Source organism: Myxine glutinosa, chromosome 2, assembly GCF_964187855.1.
Source record: "Myxine glutinosa chromosome 2, kmMyxGlut1.1, whole genome shotgun sequence".
Classification (NCBI taxonomy): domain Eukaryota; kingdom Metazoa; phylum Chordata; class Myxini; order Myxiniformes; family Myxinidae; genus Myxine; species Myxine glutinosa.
Window position 1 is genome coordinate 207,233,846 of NC_136262.1, and position 11,051 is coordinate 207,244,896.

The 11,051-nt window shown below is 45.4% G+C and overlaps 1 long non-coding RNA gene across 1 annotated transcript; it reads left to right on the top strand.

Moving 5' to 3' along the window:
* Positions 1-9,962: 9,962 nt before the first annotated feature.
* On the top strand, positions 9,963-10,734 carry LOC144890704 (uncharacterized). Its single transcript, XR_013622456.1, has 2 exons — positions 9,963-10,402; positions 10,433-10,734. It is a non-coding gene; the product is annotated as an uncharacterized LOC144890704 (long non-coding RNA).
* The last annotated feature ends 317 nt before the right edge of the window (positions 10,735-11,051 follow it).

Sequence of the window (11,051 nt, forward strand, 5' to 3'; positions counted from 1 at the left end):
GACTGGGAAGCGCAAGTTTCAGAAGGGAGTAGTTAGCTGAGATGATGCCGTGTGTGTGAGGATTGAACAGGTGTGATCGAACAGGTGTGATTGCACAGGTGTGCAACTGGACAGGTGTGTGGAGAAGTGTATGAGTAGTGAGTGTTGTGGATCAGCGCGAATGCGCTTGGGGAGAGAAGGGTGCAGGTGGCACCAGGTGTGAGAGCACAGGTGTGCAGGTACAGGTGTGTGGAGAGAGTTGGAGTAAGTGGTACGGAGTGGTGTGCATGGTGCGAAGGTGTGGATGGGGGAAGAGTGGACCCCTTTCACGAGTACCCGGGGTGGGTAGTGTAAGTGTTAGGTAGAGGGTATAGGTAAATTGTGGTTGGATATTGGCATTTGTGGTGCGGTTGCAGAATGGTGTTGTGAATGGGTGCATTAGTGTTGTGGAAATGGCTGGGCGTGTAGCCTGTTAGTGTGTGTAGTTGGTTGGGCACTCCACCACTGTGAGGATGTCGGCCAGGTGAGGCCGCAGGTGGGCTCTGGGAGCCGGTAGTTGTGAGTGGGTGCCTGAGGATCCCGGGTGTGGATCGGGCAGCCCAGTGCCAGAGAGGGCACCGAGTGGGGAGAGCGCCAGAGGGCCTTCCCCAGGTAGTTAGGTTAGGGTAAGGAGCAGGTAAGCTCGGAGGCAACTGCAGTGGTGGAGGTGTGCAGGTGGGTAGACCCGCTGGGAGAGGTACACGTCGCGGCCCAGAAATTGTGCGAGGGCACCGGGAGAGGAATCGGGGGAGTGAGACCCCAAATTGAAAAGCACCACAGTTTGGTCAATGGGAATTGGTTTTTAGAACCTATAGTGTAAGAGGGCCAATGGTTTGGCCGGAGAAAGACCCCGGGTAAGGTAAAGTTGTTAAAGTCATTTAGGAAATAGTTAGGATTGATGAACCTGTCGCACCATACGCAGCCACTTACCTGTGGTGATGATGACTCCACACCTGTGTTTTCTTTGTTCTGTGTGCAGGAAGTGAGAATTGCTGTTTGGATTTGTGAGACGCATCACGACGTGGATGAGACATTGGGGTGATTCCATCTCTCCCTCCTTAGGAGGGACTGATGATGAATTGGTGATAGCAAATTATGATGTTGAGTTGGAGATGGCAAATTTTGATGAGAGTTGAAAATGGCAAATTCAATTGGTTAGGAGGGAGAGAAGACGAATTTGGTTTATGGGAGGAACGGGGAAGACAGTAGGGACGTTTGTTGATTTGTAAAGTAGATGTTTATGGGTAGTGTTGTGTTGTGTGGATACAGTAAGGGGTAAGGGAGGGGCCATGTAGGTTACCTGGTGGGGGGGGGGGGGCGTACGGTAGGAATGTGCCTGTCTCACCTGGTTCCCATGTGCCCCCAGTGTGCATCACCTTGTATTGCGTGCACTTTTGCGCCCTTACCACCTTACTCACTTGTCTGCTTCTTTTGTCTCCCACCTCCGAGGATCTGGCTTTGGGGCAGAGAGAGAGGAGAGAGAGGTGCTGGCTCCGCAGTTGTGGGCCTGCACTTTCGCTGCTTGCTGCCTGGATCGATACACCATATGGACCGCAATGTTGTGGCCACCCACAATGGACCGCAGTCTTTTGCGGCCAAGCACCACCCGTGGATGGACCTATGGGTCAACGTGGCACCTATGCCATACAAGGTGAACCACTAACAGTTGGCCCCCTGACGGCCACAATAGAGAAATGGACGCGGTTGGCGCCTTTCTTTATTTTTGAAAGAAGTAAGAAGGCCAAGTGCACCACACGAAGGCAAGACCAGCGGCAGAACATCGGCCGGCTGCGACACCACACAATGATTCATAAACACTTTATTGGTGCACCGGATGGTGCTCACTGTGTGATGGGGTGGTGCTTGATGCTTGGAAGGGGTGCTCTGCACATTATTAAAGGCCGTAGGCCACAGAGCACTCGTGGGTTGGTGTATCGATGCTGGCATGCGTGCTCTCTCTATGCATAACATCTGCATGTGTTCCTCCAAAAACAGGTCCTGGATCGTAGTGTAAATATCAGCGTAGTCTTGTGTAAATAATGCTCCCTACCGGCTGTATGTTTAGTTTGAGGATTCTTTCCGGATTCGGTTATCCTGTGGGTGTGTTTCTGTGAGGAGAAGGGTGCAACGTCGCAGGGGGACATATTTACTCATTTGTGAATATCTGTAAAACTGTCGCACTCAGGGTAGAGTTAATAGTAGAGGGAACTACATTGCGTGCCACACTAAAGTAGGTAAAAATTTATCGGGTCGGGACGCCCCGAGGGTAGAGAAGGGTGCAATGTTGCGAATATGGAATTTGGCCTCCATATCCGCTTGTAAATATTCCCCTATTTCCCCAATACTCCCCAACTATCCCCAATCCCCCATTCCCTAGTCCCATTGTCTGTAAACAACACTCTGTAGAACCGACCTTCCCCTTTTTCCCCCATTAAATGTCGTGCCCAGGTCCACCGCATCTCACGTAGACAACTTTCGGACATCTTGCTAGTTATTCTTAGTCTATGTCAGTTAAGGACTCCTTTCCATTAATTCTGACTCTTCGTTGCACCAGAATGTGATTATATGGCACCAGTAGTGAGTTTAGGACCTTCCCATACCTCCTTCCATCTTCTTCCCCAAACAACAACAACAACTACAGCTACAACAACAACTACAACCACGGCGCGCGGGGGGAGTGTGCGTCCTCCCACCAGCTCGGTTAGCCGCCATGACCATGCGCTCCACGGGGTTACCACGAAGGGGCTCCCTGTCAGCCCCTCGTCAAGGGCGGAGCCGGTAACCCCCCCGCATGCACCCAATGAGAAGCAACGAGCCGATTCCATCTGGGGCGGAGCTAACGAGCCGAGGGCGTGTCACTCCCCGCCGGATATACGCAGCGACTTACCGGATGTGAGGTCAGATGCGCCCCCAGCTTGAAGAAGAGCAAGTCACTACCTCCGAGCGCTGAGAGACCTCCTGCATCTTTTGGGCCGCGCTATCCTGTCCCTGAGCACAAGGTGCACCTTGTGCTGGCCATCGAATACCCGCTTTCCTTGCCATCAATCCCCGTGTGAGTCAGCCTTTTGTCCCGTTTATCTGTCGTCTGTTGGGGTTAATATAAGATTGTGTCTAAGTGCCTATCTTCCTTTGCTGTCCCTCTTGTAGTTGTAATCTAACCTTCCGAACGAATATAACCTCCTCCGGAGGTCTTGAGAACCGTATCCCTGGTGTCGTGTCATTTTAATCCCAGCCGTGTGTCTTTTCCTTCATTGACCTAGCGTAGCGCGATTAGTCAACGTTCGGGTATAATCGGGTAACCTGTGCAGACGTGGTCATACCAAACCGCTCGGTAAATAACATCTAAGCCGCGTCTGTAACAATATATATATAGATATATATATACATACATATATATATATATATATATATATACATACATACATATATATATATATATACATACATACATATATATATATATACATACATATATATATATATATACATACATACATATATATATATATATACATACATATATATATATATACATACATATATATATATATACATATATATATACATATATATATATATACATATACATATATATATATATATATATACATATATATATACAGTATATACATATATATATATATATATATATATATATATACATATATATATATATATATATATATATATATATATATGTCAAGTAGTAGATTTGTTATTGCCTAAAGTTCAGTTATAGACGTTGGTTGCTAATGTGTTATGATTTAAATGTTGTTTAAAAATGCTATTTTCATAAAGTTAAAAAAGGGTTTTTGCCTCGTTTTAGTTTTGGATGAGGAAAGGCTCGCTGAGGTCATGCTGGACAAATTGTATACGTGTGCTTTTTCGAGGCTAGATAAGGCCGGTCGTAAAACCACGCTCACATGCGCGTGATTTTGTGTAATGCGAGTAGAATGTTTAGAGTGCAGACATAAACCTATCGTTAACCATATATATTTTGTATTAATCACAGCGACGCATGACTCTGTATAAACATGCTTTGAATTACTCATGTAAACAAACCCATAAAATATATGGGTTTGTTTGGCCAAGCATACACTCTTCTCTTTGTGAGTTACATTTTTGTTTTCTCGGAGCCCAGAGAAACATTTGGTCCGAATGATAAGGAAGGGCTGACTCCCCCGAATAACAGAGCGGATGACGGTGGGGGCTTGGCCCACCGGGGAGGAACCTCTCCCAGTTTTGTTTGTTCCCTCGGAGATTTTCTGATAATCGTATTCATATATAAGTGAATGAGAATCAATGTGTTTCCAGGAAGGCTTGACGTGGCATGAGACTGGCTCTTGCTGTAGATGTCTTGGCTTCTTCCGGATCTGTATAAGTTGGTTTTTAATAAAGCTGCGTCATTTTTCAGGCTATTTGTGGACTTCTTTTCCAAACGAAGAGCTGATTCTTCACAGATGGTACCAGGAGTGGGGTCAGCACCGGACGACGGGAAACGGAGCCCGAGGGACAGGAGGAAGGCTGCCTGAGGCCGGCGCCGGCACGTTGATTTGATTAAAGGTGGGAGTTGTTTTATATCAGAGGGCTATTATTCCAAATTCGTACCTTCCTCCCTCGAGCGGGCTCAGTCTCCTTGTCTTCCGCGCTGCCTGCACTCGAACAGAAATTGTAAGTAAAGGCTCATTTTAGGCCTCAGAATGACGTGGCTTTGTTAAAGCCAGGATAAACAAGTAAGGATACCAGTAAGGACTTAACAGTAAGCTTAAAGTTACAGTTAGCACCAGGAGGGGAAAATGAGGTCGGACAGCCATATAGGCTGAAGCCAGGTGGCCAAGATTTTTCCAGGAAGGAACAGCCCAGAGACAAGATGGGGTATGCCATTGCATGCCAGGGAACGAAGGGCTGTGGCTAACTTAGATAGAAGGCCATAGGAACATAGAGGGCCATAGGAACATGGCCAGTAAAAGGATTTGCGCAGGATATCGGTGAAGATAACGTTCGGTACAAGGGAAAGGGGAAAGTGAGGTCGGACAGCCGTAAAGGTTGAGCCAGGCCGAGAACTTTCCAGGAAGGATCAGCCCAGAGCAATAAGATGGGAAGCAAGCTAATGAAAGAAGGGGAACCCCTTAAGGGAACCCCGGCATCTTTCATGTTTAAGAGGCATCATTTTGCCGCGGTAAGACCATTAAAGGACTGGGCTGTGTTAACTAAAGATTTAAATAATCCCTGGCCAGAGGACAAGTAAGTAAGCAGTTAAACAAGTAAAACAGCGAGTGATGCCGCTGGACCAGATACCAGACCAAGACCCCCCAACCCCCCAAGACCTGAGCTCAGTCCCGGGGCTCTAGGCAACACCCCCCACCCCCCCAAGACCTGAGCTCAGTCCCGGGGCTCTAGGCAACACCCCAACACCCCCCGCCCTGCCTTCCCTTTTTCACCTCAACCCACCCCCGTCCAACCCGTCCCAAAAAATCCTTTTCCTTGAATGAGAGACGTAACATGAATGAGCAAAGATTGTTTGGGAGTGGCTGGAGAAAGGCATGATTTGAGTCGATCTGAGTTTCGCGCGAAGTCTGGGAGACTTCTATGAGTATATGAATGAGGAATGAATGTATATTGGGATGTTAATTGACGTGTGTATCTAGCCAATGTATTTGTCTGTATGACATATGCAAAGCAGAGGGTTTCGGTGTGAAGCTTTGTAAGTGATCTGCTCGACGTGCGGGAAATTCAGGCCGGGAATGTCCATTTTAGCGTCTATCCGAGAGAACAGGCGAGGTCCTGAACTGAGTCCGGATTTTCATCTGTTTGGGAGTTGTTTGGGAAGCGAATTGATATAAATCGGGTCAGGAAAGCACTCGGAGTGCCCTTGTCGATCTACTGTTGATATGAAGCGGTTTCTTGGAGATGGTTGCAGGATGGGCTGTTTTTTTTCTTTCGAGCGGCAGTCGGACGGAGATTTGGAATTTGTTGAACTAAATTCAGAATTCGAATCAATATGTGTGTTTTACTTGAATTGAAGAGTTCATTCAATGGCAGATATTGTGTATTGTATGTGTGGGGTAGGCCTATATTCCTGAGGCAGCTCACCTTTAGGATGATGATGTCACATAGTGCATTTTGGGTCAGAGAGGTGGAGCGTCGGAGATCCTGTTTTTTGCGATGTTTACGAGCTAGGGATGAGTTCTGACAGCTCAATGTTCTGACAGCTCACTACATGCCAGGTCGTAGATTTGTTATGACAGCTTTTCGCACTTTGTTATGACAGCCGACTGCATGTCCCAACGTGAGGTAAACCCCGCCGTGAACGCGAATAGAGCGGCGTGCAGGGAGTGTTGGGATTCGTGTGGAGGCACGAGGGTGCGCGCCAAGACGGGGGGCGGCGTGGCGTCGTCGCGTTGAGATGGTTGTGCCAGGTCGATCGGCGATCTCTGAATTTAAATCGGATTTTTGTCATGTGTGTTGTGAAATTTACGTCTATCCGAGAATCCTGGCGATGTTCGTTTAATTAAAGTGTGGTACAAACCTGTGTTTCCGCCGTGCGGCTCCGTGGAAGTTTGGGTAGAGGGATATTGTGCGTTCGGGCAGGAGCCGAGCGAGCCGCGAGTCACGGGTGTGCTGTATGAGATTTGCTCAGAGTGCCGGCGATAACTCGCCCACTCTCAGAGGAGGATGTGTGCCCAAATGCATTGTGGGTCATTTCGACTTTGCTGGATGTCGGACGTTCATGTCAGACGAGCCATGTCGGAATAATGGCCGGCTGCGACATATATGCCAGGCAATGTCACAGGACGAATACGTTATTTAAGATGGATTTATATGGATGGATGGACTTATAAGATGGATTTTTATTTAAGATGGATTTATAAGATGGATAGATGGATGGATTTATTTAAGATGGCTAAAATAAACGATTTCAAGACAGAGTAATTAATTTCCGGAGCCAAGTTCCAACAGGAAGTCTTGTTCATACAGTAAGGTACAGTGCGGAGTGGCGGCTGGAAGATGCATCGATGCATTTGTGTTGATCGATGCGGACACAGATTTAGTATGCTGGTAAGGTTAAGTTATTAAAATTGGAAATTCAATAATTTGAGCAGAAATGTCACGTTTCAACAGAACGCTGATCCGAGGAAGGAGGACGGTTGAGGTTTCAACTGTCGGTATGTGGTGTGGCTTGTGCCAAGGTGTGGGCGCGAGGAGGTGTGTTGATGAAGCGTTGTGCGAACGAGGAAGGATGTGCGAAAGGTGTGCACCAGGTAGTAAAGGTGATGCATTGTGAAGCACGCCTCGTACGGAAGTTCCTGGACGGATTGTGACGGTTGTTGGATTCGTAGAAGTTAGCATTTTGCAATGTGGAGCCACAATAATGGTCATTTGTCTGTCTGGATGTGGTTCTTGCAGGGAATGACGCCGGACTTGTATTATTTGCGGAAAAATAAAGCGCTGGTTACCCCAATTCGAAGTTTGACCTTTTAAAGTTTAGTTGACCTTTGTTCGAGATATGCAAGGGAAAGGTCAGAGGTAATTCACTAACCTTGGAAGAACGACAGGCAGTCAGTCTACGAGGTGTTGCTTTAACGACAGGATATAGAACCTAAATCTGGAAGGAGAATATCGGGACATTATATTGTGGGTAAAACCAAAATCATGTACGTAATTAATGAACAGAGAATATCGAGTCCTGTTTGTCGTTGTAATTGTCGTTGATGTCCCGATTCAGGGGTCTCAAGAAATAAACAGACTTCCGGTGCCGACCGGAAGCGTCAGGTACAGTACGCTTGAGTTTAATTTAACCGGGCCGAGCACAGTGACGTGCGTGATCGAGCAATGGGGATAGTCAGGGTCAGTGAAATGGAGGTTGAAATGCAGTGAACATGTCCGATTTTGGCTTCGCGAGGCTCCGGATAGAAATTGGCATTTCGATACTGTGGATTATATTGTGCCTGCCCGGAAAGGTGATGTCCTGTGCTGGGGCTGGCGACATGCCTCTGTTATTTGTCTGTCTGTCGGTCTGATTGTAAGTCTTTGGTACTGGGAGGGCTAATTGAGTGCTCAGGCGTCATTGTTCCATGGAGGCAGGAGCTGTGAGTCACAAAATGTAAACGGGAACTTTGTGTAACTTTGCACCGGATCCACAAACAGAGAGATGGACAGGACAACAATGGAGTTTATATGGACGGGTTTGGGGCAGTTTCAATCTGACGATTACAGAGTGCTTTGTTCCGTTCACGAAACATGTAAAATTCATGGAGTTGAAGTGGTTTGCAAGAAGGTAGCAGAGTCAGTACTGGGATGCAACCTCGTCCAGGGGTTTTGGTCCAGCCTGCAAGGAGTCCAGGGGCTTGTTTCAGGGCTGGGTCGCCAAAAATGGGATGCTGTGCCCATCTGGATGTAAAATTATCCATCAAGGACGGGGAATGATGTGCAGTGTGATTGATTGGAGGTAATAAGGATTTGTGTTGATTTCCTGATTTGAGTTCATCTGGAAACAAAGACAGATGGGATTAATGTGTATACCAGGAACATTTTGGAAAAGAAATATGGATATATGACATTACTAAAATATAACCAAGCAATTGAGAGTTCTTGGGTTAATGGGATATAAATAAATGCATCTACAAGTTGATGGTTTATAAAAAATTTAGTTCTGGATGATACTTAAACGATGAACAATGTTGGCAATATACAAAGAATGTGACTTGTTTTTTGGGGGGAAAACATGTGGTTTAAAATTGGTTGGCTAAGTTTTAAAGATGGAGATGTTTCGCAGAACTCTTATGATTATTTATATGAGTGGTGGACTATTCCATGGCGAAGCATTTTTCAGTTTATTGAAAGTTGGATTTTGTAAAATAATGGTTTAATATAACCACAGTAGAAAATAATATACAGATTTGGGACATTTTGTAAACTTTCGAATAATGAGAAGATTCATAAAATTCATAAAAGGTGGATACTGGGAAACCATCGATGTTGGGGGCAAAGTTATGGGTGGTTTTGGGCAAACGAAGATTAATTTAGATTTATCATAGTTAAGTTCGAGGAAGTTGATTTGAAGCCAGAATTTTATTTGGATGCCAGAAAGGAGAAAGGAGATGCTGAAAGCCAGAAAGGAGATGCTGTTGTCTACTCTGAATGACAGGTGGTGGTATCCAGGGCGCTGAGGAGTTTTGTTCACGTTGTAAAGTTTGTTTATTTATTTGTTTATTTAGTTTGTTTATTGTAGAGAAGAGTGCTTTTGGGATTCCGGAGCCAGAGTGGATAATTTGAGGGTAGTAGGTGGAGTAGAGGACATCTTTGCAGTGCTGTAGGTGGTCCTTGTGGGCTTGGGAGTGAACTGATTTGGGTTTAATAGGCACAAGCTGGTCTAAACAGGGTGAGGAGGATGGTGTGATTGATGATGTCAAAGGAGGCGTTGAGGTGAGGAGGATGAAAATGTTGAGGTTGCCGGCATCAGAGGAGAGAAAAGGTCGCTGGTGATTTTGAGGAGAGCAGTTTCAGTACTGTGGCTGGAGCAGAATCCGGATTGGGATGTTTCATACAGGTTATTGGCAGAGTGGTGATGTTTGAGTTGAGTGGCCACAGCACGTTCCAAAACTTTTGACAGAAAGGGTAGGTTGGAGATGAGTCTGAAGTTATTTAGGGTGTCAGGGTTTAGTCCAGGGTTTTTCCAAAATGGGGGTGAAGTTTCACGAGTTTTTGGGGAAATCGGTATGTGAAGCTGGGTTAAGTTGGAACTGCTTGGTGAGCCATGGAAATGGATTGGATGTTTCGTTGTTGGTCGTCTGGGAGTTCGGTTGTTGCATTGCCAAAGGTTTCTGTGTGGTGGACACACTCGTTGGCTGTTGTCTTGTGTGACGTGGATGGAGATGTATGTGGCTGCGTGTGGCTGCCTGGAGTCGGGAAGACGGCTACAGTGGTTGATATTGGTTGTGGATCGTCCGGGGTGCTTCGATTTGCATAGGGGGTGAAGATTGGGATATTACATTATTTTAAGTAAGTATTGGTATGAGTAATTACATAAGTAATTATGAGTTATTATGAGTATTAGTTATGAGTAAGTGATTATTTTAGTAAAGTTACATGTTTCGCTGTGTTGTGGATCTGGGGACAAGCTAGTTTGATGGGTACCCTGGGGTCTTCGGCGTGTCTATGTGTTTGGCTGTCCGTTACACCGGACTCTTGAATGGGTTTTCATGAGACGAATTTCAGACATAACAGTGAGAATCTATTTTGAGCGAATCACAGTGGGTGAGGAAAACATTGTGTGTGACCAGACACCAGAACTGACCAGAATTGAAATTGGAAGTAGACCAGGTTATTTCTATTATTTGTTTATTCGTGAAAATAAATAAATAATAGGGGGAGGTTAATGGAGGTTAATGGTGGTTTGTTTGTGTTAATGGAGGTTAATGGTGGTTTGTTTGTGTTAATGGAGGTTAATGGTGGTTTGTTTGTGTTAATTCTAGTTGAAACTCTCGCTGAAGTAATTTTCGTTTATTTTTATTATTTTATTGATTTTTTTATGATTTTGATTGATTTTTTGATTTGATTTGAGAGTTGAGATGATTGATTTTTTATTAATTTTATAATTTTATTTTTATTGATGTTGGAAACAGGTAATGGGATGCTGAGAGAAGGATTGAATTTAATTTGAATTGGACTGGATTAAATGGGATTGAATTTAAAAATTGAATATTGGATAAAATTGGATCCACTTGAAAAAAAAGTGGATTAGGAAATTGGAGAAAAGGTGTTCTATGAAACTATGAATTGAATGAATTGAATCTATGAATTGGAGACCTGTAGACCAGGCGCTCCCAGGAGACTTGTGGACCAGGTGTTCCACCAGAGGAAAAAGACCAGGTGTTCGTGGAGCACTTCACCTGCAAGAACGCCTTGGAACCAAGGTGGAAGGGACCAGTCCAGGTGTTGCTGACTACACCAACGGCAGTCTTTTGCGAGGGCAAGACTTCGTGGATCCACGCCACGCACTGTAAGTTGGCCATACAAGCACCAGACACTAC